We start from the raw sequence: 9,739 nt of genomic DNA, 5'->3' as shown, positions 1-9,739 counted from the left end.
AGTTTTACTTTTCTGTTACAATTCGAAAAAAATGCAGCTGAAGCGCATCGAATGCTTTCAGGTACTTACGGTGATGCTACTCTGAGTAAAGGAACGTGTCGGAAGTGGTTTCAACGTTTTAAAAATGGTGATTTCGAAGACAAATATGGTGGTGGAAGAGAAAAAACCTTCAAAGATGAACAACTGATTTACTACGAGCTCTTAAAACCGGGTGAAACCATCACAGGAGATCGCTACTAAAGCAACTGATGTGCCTTAGTCGCGCGCTAAAAGAAAAGTGTCCACAATATCAAGAGCGACATGACAAAGTCATACTCCAACACGACAAAGTGTCTGCCTGACGTCGCAAAAGTGCTCAAAAAGTACCTGGAAACGCTGAAATGGGAAGTCTTGCCCCACCCGCCGTATTCTCCAGTGGTCGCCCCTTCCGACTTCCACCTATTCCGTTCGATGGAACACGGCCTGGCAGAACCACACTTTCAATCCTTCGAAGAGTTGGAAAAATGGATTGCTTCATGGATAGCGTCAAAAGAGGACTCCTTTTTTCGAACCGGGATCCGAAAATTGCCGGAAAGATGGGACTAGCGACGGACAATACTTTGAATAATACATCTGTAAGCACTTTTTCGCAATAAAGCTTCAAATTTTGGAAAAAAAAAACGGCGGAAGCAAAGTTGTACACCTGATAGAAATGTACTGTACTAGATTTCATCATAATTCTAAATTCTGCTCAAGAGCACAATATGTTGATGAGCCCAATAGCGAGTGGAGCGTTCTTTGGCGAAATGATATCATAATAGCGAGCGCCTCCGGCGAATGATCAATTCGGTACTAACATGTTATTAGGGCATATTTTGCATGATATTGTAGATCGAGCTTCCATCTACGAGATTATATCGACTGTTGTGTATATGAAAGTTGTAGAGCAATGAGCAATGAGCATATTTTGTACCATTCGCGAGGGGCTATCGTAGTTGTAGAGCAATGAGCAATGAGCATATTTTGTACCATTCGCGAGGGGCTATCGTACGATATGCCCTAATCACATGTTAATACCGAATTATGGTTAAAACCGGGGTGAAATAAAATAACATTAATAATAATAATAATAATAATGGCGAGGCTGAAAATTGAACCACACACCTGCATTGCAAAGTCTGAATATGTGCGAAGATCTGTACAATTGGTAAAATTTTTCTCCGCATAGGAGAAAGTTGCGGGTTTAAATCCCGTTTCTAAGTAATTTTCATTTTCGCTAATTTTTATTTCTGCTATTTCATTTATCAATCCATATTTCTATTGACACTGAGAAAAATTGTTGCAATTGGTTGCTTTCTAATACTTTTCGTACTTAGCCATTCCCTTTGGATTAAGGTAAAATTTAAAAGGAAAATATTAAATGAATAACTATTTTCGTCTGTATCCTGAATAAAAAGTTTATCATATCTAATATCTTTGTACCTTAATAATAATGATTTTTAGATGCAGAACTAAATTAACTTATGGAATCATCCAAATTCGTTTCATTCGATTCTGTTCGAGTTAATTCTACAACGTTCGGTGGATTAAATTTGCATTATAAATTGAAGAATGCTTACTTATCGAGCTGCTAATCAGGTTCTCGTTCCAAACACCAAACTGTCGACATACGATACGAATACATACTTCACGAGCTCCAGATCTTAATGCCTTAGTATGCTAAATTCTCGAAGCAGTGAAAGCGGTTTGCTTGACTATAGTGGTTTTCAATTGTTTATGGAAAATTTGGGTGAAACGCATCCAAGATTTTCTCAAAAGTTACTGAAATTTTCATGAAACAGAAGTTCCAAGTTTTGTGAAATTAGTCGATTTCGATTTGCCAAACAAACATACTCTCGTTATTGAAAGTGAAACTGAGTATTTGACTCACATATTTAAGAGTAAAAAATTGTAGGAAAAACAATTTGTTAAGATAAAGCAATAAGTAGAATCTGTTTACAGTTACACCCTTGAATTCTGTTATTGCACTGTTACGTCACTACACTTTTCTAAGCATAACCAACGTTACAATACAGGTACGTATTCCGAGCTGATACTCACAGTTATAATCAGTACTAATACACTGATGAATACTGTATGTAACAGCTTGAAACACGTATCTGTATTGGACCGTTTGTGATACTTATCGAAAGTATACCGTCGTGTGACTGATATAGTATTATTCAATGGTAGCTAGATTATTATTATGTGATTAAGTTATAGCGATATTTCCATATGTGATGCGTTCAACCCCATCTTCCGCCTCAAGCACGGGTGTCACTTTCAATGAGAAGATTGTTCGTCTTATTTTAAACCGTCCTGTTTCGTTAGAATCTCGTATTTGCTACTACCGCCACTACTCGAGACCAATTGCGCGCATGACAAACAATTTAGGTTAATCAGATGGATATCCCGTGTATGTTATCACATACTGCTATTTCGACGTAACTCTGAATGACTCAATTATTTTTTTTTGTAAATGGACATGGCAAGGATATGCGGCTTAGCGCCTGACCGACAAGACTTTATCATTGGTTTGAAGAAAAAATTTGCCCAATTAGGTGGTCATCTAGAAATTTCCATCTACAAAAAAAAGATTCTCAGGGTTGCTTGTAGTTTTCATTCATTACAAAGGAGTATGAGAGATGACCAACGAATAGCCACTACAGATCTTGAAGCGTTTGATGTGTACATAAATTGTCACTGAATGGGAAACACTAAAAACATCATCACTTTGACCGTGAAGGTATGGCGGAAAAAATTGTCTAGCATGGTTCCACAGTTAGGTAAGTGAAACTGTTGCTCTATGGGTGCGATAGACTTTAAGTTTCAGCCTTGTAGGTGGCATTTATGATTTCAGAAGTTCTTCTAAACCTAAAGTAATTGCCATCTAGGGTTTGTTATATGTTCTGGTTTGAATAGGAAGAACACTTTCATTTTTGTTCAATGCAGAGTTTTGAATTCAAAATAACAGATCGGCTGAAAAGTTCGTATCGTTTCTATGAGAGGGCGTCACTAGAATTAAATCCATACCATTTTCAGTTAGTACCAACCTTCAAAAGATACGTGTATAAATTTGACAGCTGTCTGATTATTAGTTTGTGAGATATTGCATTTTGAGTGAAGCTACTTTTGTTATTGTGAAAAAAATGGAAAAAAAGGAATTTGGTGTGTTGATGAAACACTACTTTTTGATGAAAAAAAAGTGCCGCCGATACCAAAAAACGGCTTGATGAGTGTTATCCAGACTCTGCACCGGGCGAAGCAACAATCCGTAAGTAGTTTGCAAAATTTCGTACTGGTCATATGAGCACCGAAGACGATGAACGCAGTGGACGTCCAAAAGAGGCTGTTACCGATGAAAATGTGAAAAAAATCCACAAAATGATTTTTAATGATCGTAAAGTGAAGTTGATCGAGATAGCGGACACCCTAAAGCTATCAAAGGAACGTGTTAGACATATTATTAACGAATATTTGGATATGAGAAAGCTTTGTGCAAAATGGGTGCCGCGTGAGCTCACAATCGATCAAAAACAACAACGAATTGATGTTTCTGAGCAGTGTTTGGAGCAGTTATATCGAAATAAAACCGATTTTTTTCGTCGATATATAACAATGGACGAAACATGGCTCCATCACTTCACTCCGGAGTCCAATCGACAGTCAGCTGAGTGGACTGCACGCGATGAACCGAACCCAAGGCGTGGAAAGACTCAACAATCGGCCGGTAAGGTTATGGCGTCTGTATTTTGGAATTCGCATGGTATAATTTTCATCGACTACTCAAAAAGGGAAAAACCATCAACAGTGACTATTATATAGCGTTGTTAGAGCGTTTGAAGGACGAAATTTCAAAAAACGGCCTCATTTGAAGAAGAAAAAGTTTTGCTTCATCAAGACAATGCACCGTGTCACAAGTCGATGAAAACCATGCTGAAATTGAACGAATTGGGCTTCGAATTGCTCCCTCATCCCCCGTATTCTCCAGATTTGGCCTCCAGTGACTTTTTCCTGTTCTCAGACCTCAAGAGAATGCTCGCTGGTAAAAAATTTAGAAGCAATGAAGAGGTAATCGCTGAAACAGCTGAGTTATCGAGGTTGGAGTAAAGTCGTTTTGTAATTTGTTAAAAAAATGGAAAAACCGAGTTTCGTGTTTTGATGAAACATTGTTTTTTAATGGGTAAAAACACCGTGCAAGCGAAACAATGGATTGAAAAATGTTATCCGGACTCTTGTCCATCAAAAGCAACGATTTGTCGGTGGTTCGCCGAGTTTAAACGTGGTCGTACCGACACAAATGACGCGGAACGCTCGGGTAGACCTGTGGAAGCCGTAACACCGGAAAATGTGAGTGAAGTGACAAAAATTATAATGAAAGATCGTAAAGTGAAGCTTCGTGAGATTGCTGAGAAGACACAGATTTCATATGGAAGTGTATTTACTATCCTTCATGAAAAATTGAGCATGAAAAAGGTTTTTTCCAAGTGGGTGCCGCGATTGCTTTCGATGGAACAAAATGCACCCTGCCACAAGTCGATGAAAACAATGGCGAAATTGAATGAATTGGGCTTTGATCTGCTTCCCCACCCCCATACTCGCCAGATTTAGCCCCCAGTGACTACTGGCTCTTTGCTGATCTTAAAAAAATGCTCCAGGGAAAAAGATTTGGCTCAAATGAGGAGGTCATCGCTGAAACTGAAGCTTATTTTGAAGCGAAAGATAATTTTTTTTTATAAACATGGTATTGAAAAATTGGAAAAACGTTGGAACCATTGTATCACCCTAAAAGGTGATTATGTTGATGAATAAAATAAAATTTTGCAAAAAAAATTGTTGTTTCCATTGTTAGTCTCGGGACTTATTGATCCATGTGTTACATGCGAATTAAAATTTATTTAATGTTGATAAATCAATTTATAAAAAATTTCGTCATTGTATCTTCTGTTAGGTGTAGTTATGAACTACAAAGACATCTTTTAACATCACTTTATTTTATTAGTAAATACAGGTAAATACAGATAAATACAATTTTTTTGTACAGGGAAATACAGATTTTCTATGAAAATATATGGCATCTTTGTTCTGATGTTCAGTTCCGGAGATTGAGTAACATATTTAACTACTAAAAGGCCAATTAACAGCTAAAATGAACGAAGCTATGGAGAAATCCACACTGAATTTCACAATTTACTGCTCTACTAATAATTTAACGCGATATTAACCAAAGAAAAGCTCTAATGCTATATGCTATATATTAATTCATTCAATTCATTTTTCCCCTCTGCAAAACCATCCACTCTCTTAGAAAAAAAATATAAATTACGATCTGATCTGAAAAAATGCTCGCCGGTAAGAAATTTCGCACTAATGAAGAGGTTATCGCTGAAACTGCAAAAGATAAATCTTTCTACAAAAGTGGTATTGAAATGTTAGAGCGGCGCTGGAATGATTGCGTTGCTCTTGACTACGTTGGTAAATAAAGTTAGATTTGAACCAAAAAAATCGTGTTCTCTTTGTTAGGCCCATGACTTTTCTGCCCATGTGTATCACCAGCATGGACCATGTACAAGGATCCTAATAGTTCACTTGAATACGCTGGTAGATCTTAATCCCTATACTCCAAGTAGTTTTTGGATGAACAAGCACTACCTCATAACTCATCACAATGATCGAATAAATTGAATGTGATACCACGAGTATCGACCACAAAAAAGAATCTCACTAATGTTATCGATTACGAAGGTTAACTGTATTAAAAAAAAGGTTCGCGTACATTAAAAAAAAGGGTAAATTGAGGTTTAACTGTAGCCGAGCAATGAGTATTATATTTTGTAACATTCGCAAGGGCCTATCGTACGATATTCTCGAATCACATGTTGGTACCGATATGTGGGAATCGTGTGAGGTAAGCATATGATTATGTGAAAGTAGTGACCCCCATATTTCCAACTTTTATATAATTCAAAATTTACAAATGTTTATAAAAAAAATCGCGCCAGAGTATATGTTATCCGTGATAAATAATTTTTATATTTCATATATTGAAAAAATATAAGCAAAATTATTTTGAAGAATGTTTGTTACTATACTACATCTTCTTTTTTCTGGTTGGCGACACCTCACTTGAGATGATGCCGATTGATGGCACAGCAACTTAGGCTATATTTCCAGTTATTTTCGTTTATAGTCCAATGGACTTTCTTTTCACTAGACTACAAACGAAAATCTCGCTGGCTACGTTGAGTCGCCAAAGTACGGATAAAAATAGTTTCTTTCGCGCGAAACACTTGAACTTTGACCGCACTAACACGATACAACGTAATTTACACACTTCTCGGTTAATTTTTCAAAAGGGCGTATAAGCAAGTGACAGTTTCTCTTTGTTTACTTTCTCTTCTAATAATTACCAAGCGGTTTCCACGTTTATCACTCAACTCTTTGCATGAAATGAGACCCGAAACTTTCGACTTTCAAACAGAATAGTGATATCAAAGAAAATCTTTTTAATCACATCACAATAATCGAAAGAGAGAGTGATTAAAGAGAAACTGTCACTTGCTTATTCGCCCTTTTGAAAAATTAACCGAGACTTGTGCGAATAGCATTTGTTATAAATTTTGCTCACTATATTGACTTTCACAGTTATCTGGAATAATCAACGCAGATTCAATAGATTTTCATATATGTACTAAAAGCTTTAGTTGGTACACCAACCCAGATATGAAATGTAAAAATATTACTTCCTTCAAACCTAAATAAATTCATACGCGGCATGAATATTTCTCGCAATTCTAGTTAATTAATATAAAACTGTGGCTTGCGCATATCCCGGTTTCGAAAATGTTTATAATAATCAAAGAAGTTCACTAATAAATTTCTCTCAGAGCATAGGTTACTAGAGTAACTGTAGTTTCCCGTCTAATTATACCAGCACCATCAATCGAATACTCAAACCATTTAAACGTAATGCATCTCAAAAGCGTTACAAACCATTTTGTCGGAATTGGCAGTGATGCCACATGTTCTTATTTATTCGATATAGAATGATTGTTAAATATTTATTTAACTTTTCACCCAATATGAGACAATATGAAAGAGTTTATATATCGTTTTATTTGAGTGCCACACATGTTTCGTGTTGAGCGATCACTTGGATGTTGTTTCGAAAAAGTTTAACTTTCAAATTGCAACTTTTCTGGAACTAGCAATAAAAACTTTTATTGGGACTGAACTGATGCAGAATTAGGTATGATAATTGTACCACCGTATGTATTCCACGCTGAAAAATCTGGCCGTCTTTTTTCAAATATTTCAGTTTTGTTTCAGACTTGAAGATTATTTTGTTTTAGTGTGAAATCCTTGAAATTGTGTTTTGAAACAAAAAAAACTAGTAATATTAAACAACCAACTACACTTCCAATTTCAATCTCACGCCTACAAAAAATAACTAATTTATGCTCGAATTTTGTTGGTACCAGAACAACAAAAATTATTGTTCTGAATCTGTACCAGACTAATATAACGAAACAGTTTTCTGCAGTGCGAAGCAAATATCTTTGTTTTGACTCAAACAAACAGTTCCGCAGAAAAGTGTGAAAAAAACGGAAATTACCCATGCCAATACCAAGAATATTTCCTATTTAATCTTATCAGATCTCACTTCAACTAATGGCATTGATAAACAATAGTAATCATCGCAGCTTAATTTTCCACTATGATGTATTCATATATCTCACTCATTAAATTTTACTTTTATTCGAATGCAGTTTTGATGAATAAAGCAACATAATGTATTGGTATTGGTATTCTAATAACTATTGTTTGTCGAATTATTATATCTTTTCTGTAATGGAATTACCCAAAGAGAAATTATTTGAATAATTCGAGCCAATGTAATGCAAATTCAAATCATTTAAAAATCAAAAACATTGTATTACCGGGTCCCGATCGAACCGTGCAGATTAGTTTTTCTAACAAACTAATAATTTTGATATTCCTTGGCATCACTCTTCAAAAATGTCATATCCATGCTATATATCATTTGGCATCCCTGTCAATGTCATGATTCTAATAAGAAAATGTTACATCTCGGCGCAACAAGGGAGAATGAAAGCTAATATCATGAAACTGCTCATAGCAATGTTGCAGTCAGAAGAGTACGACTATCATTTTCATCTATTGGAATATCTGTCAGACGTTCGACCGTGCTGATGAATGTTCTGATTCTGAATGTAATCGGTGTTGTGTGCGTATGTTTTGTGTCCCATTGGAAAAAAATCCAATCGAATCAGTTCAAATCTAGTGTATCGTTCGAAAAACCCCTAATATTAAAGATTAAAATAAAGTCATCGAACTGCCCCGTTGAACGTTTTGTGAAAATTGTCCAAATTATTGTTAACTATACTAAATGGTGTCAGCTTTCAATAGCCGAACAAGTCAAAAGTTTTGATAAGTCCCAGTGTTTAGTCTGTGCTTCCGCGTATACATCAATGTTTGTGTCAAAGTGGAAATTCTGGTGAAAATTTGATCTCCGGCGTAATATGCAATGTCCCCGGTATACAGTTGAAAGGTTGGGTGAATCTTTGGAAGTGAGCAGCAATACATAATTCAGGTCAGAAGTCATCATAGAGTCGAGGATTGACCAAGTGTTGAGTGATTTCCTACGTGAAAACAAGTGTAAAGCGTTCAATCCAAAGAAATGTGAAACAGTGAAAAATCAAGATTGATATGTTTGTACGTAGCGAACTGTCGAGAAATCGACATTTTATGTGGCGGATAATTTTGTCAAATATTCGTTGTCCTCCCAGCTGTCTCCCATCAGTTTAATATAGGTAAGTGCAACTAAAACCATTGCTGATTATGTTGAAAAGTTTGTATGAACCCCCTTTTTGTGTCGTCTTTTCCCATTCTTTAATGGATTGTTTACATATGTGTTAGAGGAACGAGAAGCTATCCCGCCGGTCAGGTGCAGTACAAGTAGAGGGTTCCGATACATTCCAGTGTTGCCAGTCTGTTCAACTGAGGAAGATATTTTCATTATTCACTGTTCACATTATTGTTTTACCGTTGGTAAACGAATAATTATTTCAATTCACCTACTTCTAGGGCAACCAAATATCTAACATACCTACCTTTTGCCTAATAAACGATTAATTTAATCGTCACTGCGTTTGAAGAGATCATTACAAAAATTTAAATTTCAATGAAAAGCCACACTGCGAAATTTCTATAACAAATCGCTCAGAAGGAGGACTCCTTACTGTGGACATACTGTACAAACTGAGCTACGCTATGTATGTATGTATGAACACATTCCAGGAACCCACTCTTATCTACTCGTTCTGTCTTTCGTCGGGCACGAAGACTAAGAGATTTTGACGTAGCACTACGGTTTTGATTTTCATATTGGGGTCACAAAATGGAAATTCTGAAAAAATACCGTATAAATAGTGGTCAGGTTTTGAACGTTCACTGCTCGATCGATTTTTAAAAAGATTTTTTAATATTACCACTATTGCTTGGAAATATTTCTACTATTTAAACAGAGCCCCTTCACACTACCAGTATTACTATTGAAGCGATTTGCCCTCTGTGTGATTCTTTAATATTGTGGAGAAGGTTACTGTGCAATTCGCCTCGCAAGAGAGGCAACGATTTTCATCGGAAAGCAACTTCTGCATACAAGGAAAATACGAATATCTGTGTTAAACAGTAAAGA

General features: G+C 36.1%; 1 protein-coding gene across 1 annotated transcript in view; it reads left to right on the top strand.

Moving 5' to 3' along the window:
- The first annotated feature begins 8,239 nt into the window (after positions 1 to 8,239).
- The window catches only part of LOC131439359 (ecdysone receptor), a 632,366-nt gene continuing 630,866 nt past the window's right edge, over positions 8,240 to 9,739 (top strand). The window contains exon 1 of the mRNA XM_058610274.1: positions 8,240 to 8,852. The gene's annotated coding sequence lies outside the window, so the exon portion shown is untranslated. The remainder of the gene's footprint in view (positions 8,853 to 9,739) is intronic.

The sequence above is a fragment of the Malaya genurostris genome, chromosome 3, assembly GCF_030247185.1.
Source record: "Malaya genurostris strain Urasoe2022 chromosome 3, Malgen_1.1, whole genome shotgun sequence".
Classification (NCBI taxonomy): Eukaryota; Metazoa; Arthropoda; class Insecta; order Diptera; family Culicidae; genus Malaya; species Malaya genurostris.
This window is presented reverse-complemented; position numbering and strand designations above follow the sequence as displayed.